General features: G+C 45.7%; 1 long non-coding RNA gene across 1 annotated transcript; it reads right to left on the bottom strand.

The window, feature by feature from the left end:
* Positions 1 to 2,547: 2,547 nt before the first annotated feature.
* Positions 2,548 to 10,525, bottom strand: LOC125636975 (uncharacterized). The gene is made up of 3 exons (XR_007356786.2): positions 10,439 to 10,525; positions 5,494 to 6,325; positions 2,548 to 5,194 (listed from the first exon to the last, which is right to left on the bottom strand). It is a non-coding gene; the product is annotated as an uncharacterized LOC125636975 (long non-coding RNA).
* Between the last annotated feature and the right edge of the window lie 268 nt (positions 10,526 to 10,793).

Genomic DNA, 10,793 nt, shown 5'->3' with positions numbered 1-10,793 from the left:
GGGGTCAGGTTAGGGCCCACCCTGCACACTGGCATAGTGGGGTGGAGGACATATAACACAACCCCTTACCCCGGAGCTCTACACCACCACTTCCAGCTTGCAAAGGAAAGCAAAACCTCTACCTCACACAGGTGGGTGGGAAGAAGTGGGAGAGGACAGACCCTAGGCTGTGCATCCCCCAGGAGCCTGGCAGGATGGACGCTAAGCTGTCCACCCCCCATGAGTCTGGCAGTGTAGTTACACCAGTGTGTCTTAGGGGGCATACTCTGTGGAAGGAGATGGTGGTGGTTCCCAAGATGCTTTAGGAGTGGCGCAGCAGTACGCACGCTGCCCCTTGCTATGGACTAGAATTCAAATGGATGATCTAGCCCTTGGCTAGAGTCCTTCACTTCAGCGGAGCTACTTATGTGAGTAACCACGGCTCAAGTGAGAGAGGGTTTGGAGGTTCCCGACCAAAAAGGCACAATAGCTTATATGAGCTAAGTGTAAAACAATGTGCGCCTTACTGATCTATTCCCTTAGATCTTTTAATGTTGTCTTTTACCACCTTCTTTTCCCCCAGCTCAGCCTACGCTTTTGTTATTTGTTTTGTTAACCCTGATCGGCTTTCACAGATGATTACTCTCAATGATGTCAGTTGATCCTACTGTGAGTCAGGCAAGAAGGATCTGATCCTTAGACTGTAAGCTCCTTGGGTCAAGGACTATATCTTTTCAGTTAGTGTGGGCCCAGTGTAGCCCGTAGACATGAGGTGCAGCTCCCCCTGAAGTCAGTAAGAGTTGTGACTATGCTTAAATTGAGAATTGGGCTTAAAGGTCCAGATTCACAGTCATGCTGTAAGGGCATAATGAGTCGGGTCCCACAGGGATCAGGTCTGAGTCCGGTTCTGTTCAATATCTTCATCAATTATTTCGATAATGGCATAGAGAGTACACTTATAAAGTTTGCAGATGATACCAAGCTAGGAGGGGTTGCAAGTGCTTTGGAGGATAGGATTACAATTCAAAATGTTCTGGACAAACTGGAGAAATGGTCTGAAGTAAATAGAAAGCATTTGTCCATATTGAATTTCAAAGTACTCCACTTAGAAAGGAACGATCAGTTACACACATACAAAATGGGAAATGACTGCCTAGGAAGGAGTACTGCAGAAAGAGATCTGGGGGTCATAGTGGACCACAAGCTAAATATGAGTCAACAGTGTAACGCTGTTGCAAAAAACGTGAACATCATTCTGGGGTGTATTAGCAGGAGTGTTATAAACAAGACCTGAGAAGTAATTCTTCTGCTCTACTCCACACTGATTAGGCCTCAACTGGTGTATTGTGTCCTGTTCTGGGCGCCACATTTCAGGAAGGATGTAGACAAACTGGAGAGTCCAGAGAAGAGCAACAAAAATGATTAAAGGTCTAGAAAACATGACCTATGAGGGAAGATTGAAAAAATGGGGTTTGATTAGTCTGGAGAAGAGAAGACTGAGAGGAGACATGATAACAATTTTCAAGTACATAAAAGGTTGTTACAAGGAGAAGGGAGAAAAAAAAAATTTCTTAACCTCTGACCGTAGGACAAGAAGCAATGGGCTTAAATTGCAGCAAGGGAGGTTTAGGTTGGACATCAGAAAAATCTTCCTGTCAGGGTGGTTAAGCACTGGAATAAATTGCCTAGGGAGGTTGTGAAATCTCCATAATTGGAGATTTTTAAGAGCAGGTTCGACAAACAAGCAGGTTCGACATTCACCTGTCAGGGATGGTCTAGGTAATACTTAGTCCTGCCATAAGTACAGGGGACTGGACTAGATGACCTCTCAAGGTCTCTTCCAGTCCTATGATTCTGTGAATAGCAATAGTTTATACATTACCTCAGACCCCCTTTATAGAATTAAAATCCTGGCTGCAGGAGACAAGATCAACTATAGTCTTCATTTTTAAAATGGGGTTGATGGCATGAAAGAAATTCTAACTTAGAGATGCTGCTGGTGAGTCATACGATTTCTTTCCCGACCATGAGGAACTAGGATGTGATGTTCAGGGAAGGGACACACATTTTAAAGCTGTGCTGTTAATCTTCCAGTTTTAATTGCCCAACCAGTACTTAATCTTTTGGCTCCATGTTGCCAAAAAAAAAAAAAAAGGGTGGGGGTGCTAACTCAGTACTAAAAGCATTAGATTTGGCTAAGCTCCATTTAGATTCTGGACAAGTATTAGAATATTGGAAACAGAATCTGGCTGATTTAATAATTCAGGACAAGCAGATTACTCCTGCAAAAAACTACCCTGTGGGGTAAACTAAAGGGTATATTTATAAAATATAGGCAAAGGAAAGGAAGCCAGTCAGATGAGTTTATCAAACACCTTAACATAAATCAAAGCAAGTCTTGGAAGACAAGAAGGATTAGTGGTGGATCTGAAACTTCAGCAGTTGGTGAGATATTTTTTAAAATCTTAATTATGGACATTCTGTATAGGATAGATGGGACCTAATCCAAAGACCACTGATGCCAATGGAAAGACTTTCATTGATTTTTAATGAACTTTGGATCAGGTCTATTATAAGTAGCTATGGGCCAGAACGCAAACTCAGATCAACCATAGTTAAAGGTGGTATAAAATACATTGGGCTAAATAGCTAACTAGAGCTGGACAGTCCCAGGGCAGTTCAGATTTGGACCCAGATCTGAACTTCACAACAGGGCTTTCTAATTTAAACTGAATTTCATTTAGTTCAATGTACTTTAGTCAGAGAAACATAATGTGTGATATATTTAAGTAGTATCTGGGTTTTACAAAGTCCAAGTTTCCAAGGAAGACAAGAATACACAAAGGAATGGCTATACAACAGCTTTCTAAGGAATACTGAACACATCACTGTATGCTAATAACTTCATTTTCAGTGCATAACATTCCATGAATCTTCTTTGCCTTCTTGATGACCTTGTATTTGGGGAAATGGAAAGGGAAGCTCTAGGGTAGCTTGAGCCAGCTCTTTCCTGACTACAGGCTGAATAACCCCACTCCCTCCAAAGCCATTTTTTAAAAACTGGGCAATAGCAAATGTAATAAGAAAGGATCCCTATGAAAGAACAACTCAAGACGAGCTCAGCTGAGGGATTGCTTAATTGTTGTTCCAACTTTGCACGTAGACTTTTGACATGTGTAACACTAATATTGTAGAACAGGACAGTGGCAGAGAGGAAGGACTGTCCAGGCCATTTTTGAGAAACAGATAGAGGACTGGACAGGTCAGATAGCCCTTGATAAATTGTACCGAACTCTACTTAACATTCTGTGTATGGCTTCCATTAGTCTTGATAGGCCTTTCACGCCAACAGATGATTATTCCATGGGTAGACTCACTGTATTGCTCTCATATATGTGTTCCTAAGGTGTGGAAAGACACAAGAATAACTGTTTTGGCAGAGAAATCCTGATCACAGCAAACTGGTCTATTCCATTTGCTACTGTACATACAGAAGGCTTCCATACATACATGAACGATTCTTGTTGATGTAAGTCAGAGAGTGGATGCTTCATTTTGCTCACACAGAAATGACTGGAGCACTTCAGTCAGTATGTTTTACCTCTACTGTGCACCAGAGCCAGAAAGCTATTTGGTGTGCTTATGGAGTCTGATAATATCTTTCATCATTATAATAGCAGATGAAGTCAGACTTGATGTTTTGAACTAGTCAGGTGGTTCTTATTAATTATTATTTGTGTTACAGTAGCACATAGAGGCCCAAATGACATCAGAGCCCCTTGTACAAGGCACAGTAACTGCAACAGTAGGAGACAGCTTCTGCCCTGGAGAACTTACAATATGAATTTCAGTCAAAGGGTGGGTGAAACAAAGTCGTATTATCCTCCAGTTGGGGAACAAAGGCACAGAGAGATTAAGTGACTTGCCCAAGGCCCCACAGGAAGTCTGAAGCAGGGTCAGGAATCAAATCTAAACCTCCATATGTTGACAGCTTCAGCACCACTGAAATCCTACTTAACTTTCACTGGACCTATGCACATGGGGCGAATTTAATCCTTTATAATTAAAAATATGTTCAGAATACTGCGTGTCTGTCCACTCAGAACACTCACTTAGAAATATACCTGCTATCCACAGCATATCTGTAGTACAGTCAATTCATGGTATTCTGTTCAGGTTCTTATACCACACCCATCACCATGGTATCTGAACTCCTAGAGTGATATTAATTGGTGTGGCAATCTGCCAGTGATGCCAAGGTTGCATTTTTCTGCCAGTCTTTGGATTCCTTAAGTGTAGCCCTGAGCACAACGGAGAGAATTAACATAAGACCTCAGAGAAGAACTAAGAATGTGGAGGCTAAGGATAGACTGTAGAAGTGGAAACAGAGCAGGAGTTGTCAGGTAGGTAAGAAATTCATTCTTGCTATAAGCCCCCTGAAGTCAATAGTTACTCCAGGGATGAGTTTGGCTCATTGACAGTTAAAGTCTGCTATGTCTTTAACTAAGTTACTGGAGAAATAAACAAACGAAAAATGCTCAGAAATGAGTGTTGCCTTCTCTCTGCCACTTCTGATCCTGTTATACAAACTGACAGAGTGAAAGCCTGATGTGTGGCATGCCTGTAAATGGAATATACATAAATAAATTAATTCCCTGCAGTGCAGTTAAGAACAAATACTTGTGCCATATCCACCACTCTAGCTGTGAAGAGATATATCTAGTTACTCCAGTCAACACAGGGCTCCCGAAACTCAACGTTGTTGCGTTATTTGTGAGTCTGGTTGGACAGGCCAATTTAATGGAAGGAGAAATTAAAATTGATTAAAATTGGTGTAGATTGAGGCATAGAGGAGGAAGAGAACTGCTTTGATTGCTTATAGCATAGGATGCAGAGCAGGTAGGAACATCGTGGACTGATTCCAGATATATCACATAGCAGCTTCCAAAGATATTAACACTAAAGGGCCCTTTAATTTTCATAGCCATGCATCAGTAAAAATAAGAAGTTGTCCAATGGCTGGAAGCCAAAATGCCCAAACTCTCTGATTTTTTCAGGCTGATGTTTACTGTCCCTAGCATCACAAAAGCTGCCTGGAGAGCAGCTGGGCTGGGGAGTCTGGAGCAAGACACTCTTTCTACGACTTTGCTTTCCCACAATGTCTCATATTTCATGATTGCTGGTGGGCAAGAGGCTGATGAAATGCACAGTTGATCTGAAACATAAAAAGGCAAAGGCAGAATTAAAAATTATACCAATCAGAGTTAGCTCTGTGGAAAAAACTAAACTACCATGATAATTGTGCAATGGTGACAATAAATACACAACCCTTTCAACCAGCTGGCATCCTGTCTGTGATGTGGATTGTGGGTGGGAAATTTACACCTCACCAGGAGCAGGGTTATAAATGTATTGTTTTTTTAAACCACATCTAAAGTTGGATGGTTCCAGAATCATTTTTTAAACTACATTTTTTTTTTAAATCACATTTAAATTCTTTTTATTTTTATATACCTGGCAAGAGAGCGTTTGGAAAATGGCTCACGCTTTAAATCAGAAATTGGATGAAGTGCTATACTCTCTGCTGTGAGCTCATGGAAACGGAGACTTCTGCCTCCTTATAGGTGGTCCCCTTTCCGTTCAGATGGAGGCCCGCTGCGAGGACAGTATGGGGGAAGCCAGCACTTCCAACACCCCGCTGTACTTTTCCTGTGGAGAAATACAAGCCTTGAGTCTCCAGAGCTGTGGATCTGGCATCTTCCATGGGAACTAGATTCACTTTAAACAATACAATGAAATCCTGTGAGTCACTTCTTATTGCTCCTGGTTAAGATTTGTTACAGGAAGAGTGTGGTGGCAGCATAACTTGTGCTCACAAACCCCTACCCTCTTGCCAGGGCTGGAGATCTTCACAAACGCATGGAGCTGTGGAATCTTCCCCCAGGCCACAGAATAGCTTTGTAGCTACAAATCCAGCCCCATGGCGATGCAGCCCTTTCACCATCTCCCTCTGGCTCTTCTTCCCTATGGGGGTTGTGCATAGTGGCAGATTTTTAGACCTCCATCCTGAAATCCACTTACATGACAGCAAGCAGAGACCCTCTCTGGGTTTGAGCTCTGGGCTTTACAGAAGGTGTGTATTCAGTGAACTCCTAACTCCTCGTCACCCCATTCGGGGAAACGACACTGGGCTAGCTGCATGTTCGGTCCCGTGCACATGAAGAGGCGAAGGCAGAAATTGCCCCATGATGAACATGTTTTGCTTCTCCTTCCATCCAAAGCATTCTAGTTATGCTGGCAGGAGCTTCCTGAATGTCCTTATGCTCCACGAGAGGAAATTGGTACCCTAAGAAACAATTTCAAAATGAGTATCTTGTGTTAAAGCTAATGCCTTTCTCTCTCCTTTTCATCTGCGACGTATAGGGTATGCTAGTAAAACTGACACTAAAGTCTTAGGTCTGATTCTCATTTACACGGGGGCCACGTTATACCGCTCTTATAGCGGAGGTGAATTACAGTTATGTCCAATCGAAGGCCCCTTTCAACTGCCAGCATGTCGGAAAGTGGAGTTAGTGTAAATGAGAATCAGGCCCTTAAAGGTAATGCCACAAAACCACCCAGAAACATTGACAGAGATACCAGCTTTATATCTGAGGGAAATCAGAGGTACTCCAGCAGCATGGTTCTAACTTCCGTAGGTGGCAATTGACATAAGGTGACAGAAGAACTACTGGGAGCTGAGTTCCTCTGCACTGATAAACAGAAGCAACAGATGGAATCCAAACAAATATTTATTTCAATGTTAGTTGAGGTAGCCTGTAAAAATGACTCATGACCAATATGTTTATCTACCAAGAACTTCTTTTTAATGAGTAACGCCCACATTCCAATTGCTAAGCTCCCTGGGGGGGGTGATTCTCATGTACGCTAAGGACCCTTCACAGCCCCTACTCCACCAGCCTGGTATAAAGGGGGTCTTCATGTAAAGGTGAACCCCGGTGACTATTTTTATCTCTGACCTCGCCCTAGTATTTTCCATATAAAGAGGTGGCAGGATACTACTTGGCAGCCATCCCTGCTTCAGACAGAGTGAAAATACAGCTCAGTTCAATGGGCCAGCTCCCAGGGAGGCACACAGTCCCAAAGTTTCCCGCTTTCCAGTCAAGCAGCCAAAAGAACAGCGTTATGCCATGTCAGGTCTGTGTGTTGTTGAACTGGGAGATCTTCCCAATGGGAGGGCAATGGGTGCAGAATAGGCCATAAACCTAGAACTGTGACTCAACAAGTTAGGGGATAAGTGTCTCATTTTTCCAGCCCACCTCTTAATGGTGAGATTATTTTGTGCACAGTCATCCCCTCCCCCCCCCCCCAAGTTCACAATTGTCTGGCATCCCGCTACCCCTCTTCACTCCCATTGGTGATCACATAAATATCCCTGAGCAAATGCAACATTTGTTTACATGGAAAAGTGATATTAGGGAAATAGTTATGTCATTTTGCTGTCTTTAGTGCATTGAATACAGTTGATCACACAATCTACTTTCACTCTTCATTTCATTTCCCCTTCCCCCATCTGGGAAAAAAGAAGAGACCATACCATATGCCTGTCCAGCTCCCTTCCACCCATCAATAGTCCCCAGACCAGTTAGGGAATATCTACTCTTGTCTATAGACTTCAGTTTCACGCTTTAAAGCCGCTATGTATTGCTGTCACTTGAGTTACAGGTTAAATGATGTGTCTTTCCATTTATGCCACTATAAAGAAAATGATTCCAGAGACTTTCTCATTTTGGCAGTAAACCTCCTCCTCCTCCTCTGCTCCTTCCCTGTGTCCTGGCTGAAGTGTCACTCGCAGGTAGCAGCAGCCATTTGTGAAAGAGCTGGGCTACAGGCCCATTTCCATCTGGTTCATGGCTGCCTGAGTGATGCATAAAACAGGAACTATGCTGTCCACTGCCAACTGCTTTGTGGATTAGAAACATAGTAATTGCCATAGCTGAACAGAGCAATGGTCCATCTAGTGGCTAATGCAGGATGCTTTGGAGAAAGGCATAAAATACCCATAATGAATCTAATTATGCAATATTATACCAGTAGGGGAAATTTCTAGTTGACCTCATCTGGTAATCAGATTATGCCCTGAAGCATGAGGATTGATAGCTTTTGTAATTTCAGCCTATCTAGACTAACTGTGTATGCTCTATTTATTTATATTAATGTACAGGGAAAAGTTCACCCTCGGTACAAGAAGGTGGAACTGCATTAGCTTCAGTGGTGTTACAGGAGTGATGAATGTGGTCCATTATATTTGTTAAATAATTTTCTTTGGCCATCGCAGAAAATTTTTTACAGTTGGATTTTTTCTTGCCACAGTTGAGCAAACATGGACCCCTTCCTACACAAGAGAACATGCCTCAGAGTGTAATATTCCTCCTGGGTTTCCAGCAAGGGAACAGCATTTATTTAAAAAAATAAATAAACAGCTGGCAGTTATTGGGGTAGACTTTATTTGGGCACACGATCAGTCTTGGGAAAATAAACCTCAAGTGCCTACTATAATATAGATATATACTTTAGAAGTATATGTTTATTTATATGTTTTAACAAAAAAAGCACTTGTCTAGAAACATCATGTGGCCCTTCAAAGAGTAGCTGTGGTATTTTCTAATAAACACACCAGACTCTGGAAAGTGAGTAGAATGGCAATCAAAGCAGACATGAATTGTCAACAGAAATTGCAATATTCACTATGAATATGATGTTTATCTGGAACACGTGTGTGTGTGTGTGTGTGTGTGAGAGAGAGAGAGAGAGAGACCAGAACCAGGCTGCAATGTTGTTTACGACTAGAGGTTGGTGAGAGCTATATACAGGGTACAGTTTTGCTGAGGAATTTAGCCTGTCCTTTTTGCATTTTTTACTATTATTTGCCAAGTGGTTTGTGCAAACATGTTTTATCGTGTGGATTTCTTGCCAGTTATTTGCTATGATTATTGCTTTGCGTACTCATTGTTTGTAATTTGCTATTCATGCCATGTTATTGGCCACTTAAATCACATGGTGTTGTTTTCACTCCCTGACTGAGAGACCCACAAGCCACCAGAGAGCTTTCAAGGAGGTGTGCACGCTGCCAGCACTGATATTTTTGCGGCTATATACAGTAATGAGCTGCCAAAATCTTAACAACCGATTCCCTATAAAAAGTTCTGATTTAAGGGATGTGCCAAGAGGTGGAGGGGGCGGGGGTGTAGTGGCAGGGAAGAGATTGCACAGAGGCCAAAGGGGCACGTTGCAGGAGGTGCAGTGGCAGGGAGGGAATGGCACAAGGGAGAAGTGGGCAGGAGGGGATTGTTGCAAGGGGCTGGCAGGCAGAGGGGTGTATGTGCCCAGGGTTGTTGCAGGGGGGTGAAGGTGGCAGGGAGGGGTTTGCACAAGGGAGGAGTGGGCAGGAGGGAGACGGCAGGCAGGATGGGGATCCCGAGGTTGGTGCAGGGGTGAAGGTGACCGTGGCTGGCGGGGGGTGGGCGGGGGGAGGGGGTTGCTGGGTGGAGGTTGCCAAGAGGCAAAAGTGGCAGGACAGGGTGGGTTGTTGGGGCAGGGGGTGCACAGGGGAGAAGGTAGGTGGTTGGTGGGTGTTGGAGGGGGTGGCACTGGCTGGGGGCTGGGTGCCCGGGTTGCTCCCACATATACCATTTCCCAGGCCAGGGACTGGACCTGCCCATCCTCTGGCGCTCCGCGGGCCCCTGCGGCTCCCCGCAGCCTGGCTAGGTACCTTGCAGGCGGAGTAGACACCCAGCTTCTCCGCATGAAGAGCAGAGCGCAGCTGCGCCGTCTTCCCCGCGCCACAGGGCGAGCCGGGCTCCCCGCGGTGGTGCAGGCAGCCAGCCCCACTGCACCCGAACTGGGCTCCCTGCTGCCCCCGGGGCTCTCAACAGCCGTGCAGCCATCCAGCCCCACTGTGCCCGAAACGAGCTCCCCACCGCCACGGGGGCTCTCAGTGGCGGTGGCAGCAGCCGCTGCTGAGAGCCCCAGGGGCAACGGGGAGCTCGACTCGGCCCAAGGTGCAGGGAAGAAAGCACAGCTGCCATTACCTGACCCTCCCCTTCCCCACTCCACCACCGGCTGCTCCCCTGGGGGGAGGGACTGGCCACGCCGCAGGTGGCCCCTCTGGAGTCGGGAGGCTGGGAGCAGCAGCAGCCTTGTGCTCCGCTGTTTAAAAAAAATGGGGGGGGCACCGCTTTTTGGCACCTCCAAGCACTTGGTGCCCTAGGTGGCCACCTAGTCCGCCTAGTTGTTGCACCGGCCCTGCCCGACAGACCCCGCCCCGGAACTCCCACGCCTATCCAACCTCTCCCCCCCGTTCCCTGTCCCGTGACCGCCCCCCAGAACCTCCGCCCCCTCCAACCGCTCTCTGCCCCTTATCCAACCCCTCCTCCCAGCGCCGGCCCGGCCCCCTTACCATGCCGCTCAGGGCAGCATGTATGGATGCCGCACGGCCCGCTGGAGCTCGCAGCCCCAGCCCCTGACCATGCCGCTCAAAGCGGCAGGCGCTGCAGAGCTGCCCAGGAGCGGTCCAGAACGCTGGTGCCAGCAGCACGGCACGCTGAGGCTCTGCGAGAGGGGGGAGGCAGGGGAGGGGCCGGCTGGGAGCTCAGGGAGCCGTAACAACTTTTAACAACCGGTTGTAAAACTGGGTCAAAATTTAACAACTGGTTCGTGCGAACCGGCTCCAGCTCACCACTGGCTATATATTGACAAAAGTATTTGTGTTGCATGGACCTACCTCTCATTCGGCACATTCATTTTATGAAGCT

Source organism: Caretta caretta, chromosome 1, assembly GCF_965140235.1.
Source record: "Caretta caretta isolate rCarCar2 chromosome 1, rCarCar1.hap1, whole genome shotgun sequence".
NCBI classification, from domain to species: domain Eukaryota; kingdom Metazoa; phylum Chordata; order Testudines; family Cheloniidae; genus Caretta; species Caretta caretta.
The sequence above is the reverse complement of the archived record's forward strand: the minus strand, read 5'-3'. Positions and strand labels throughout refer to the sequence as shown.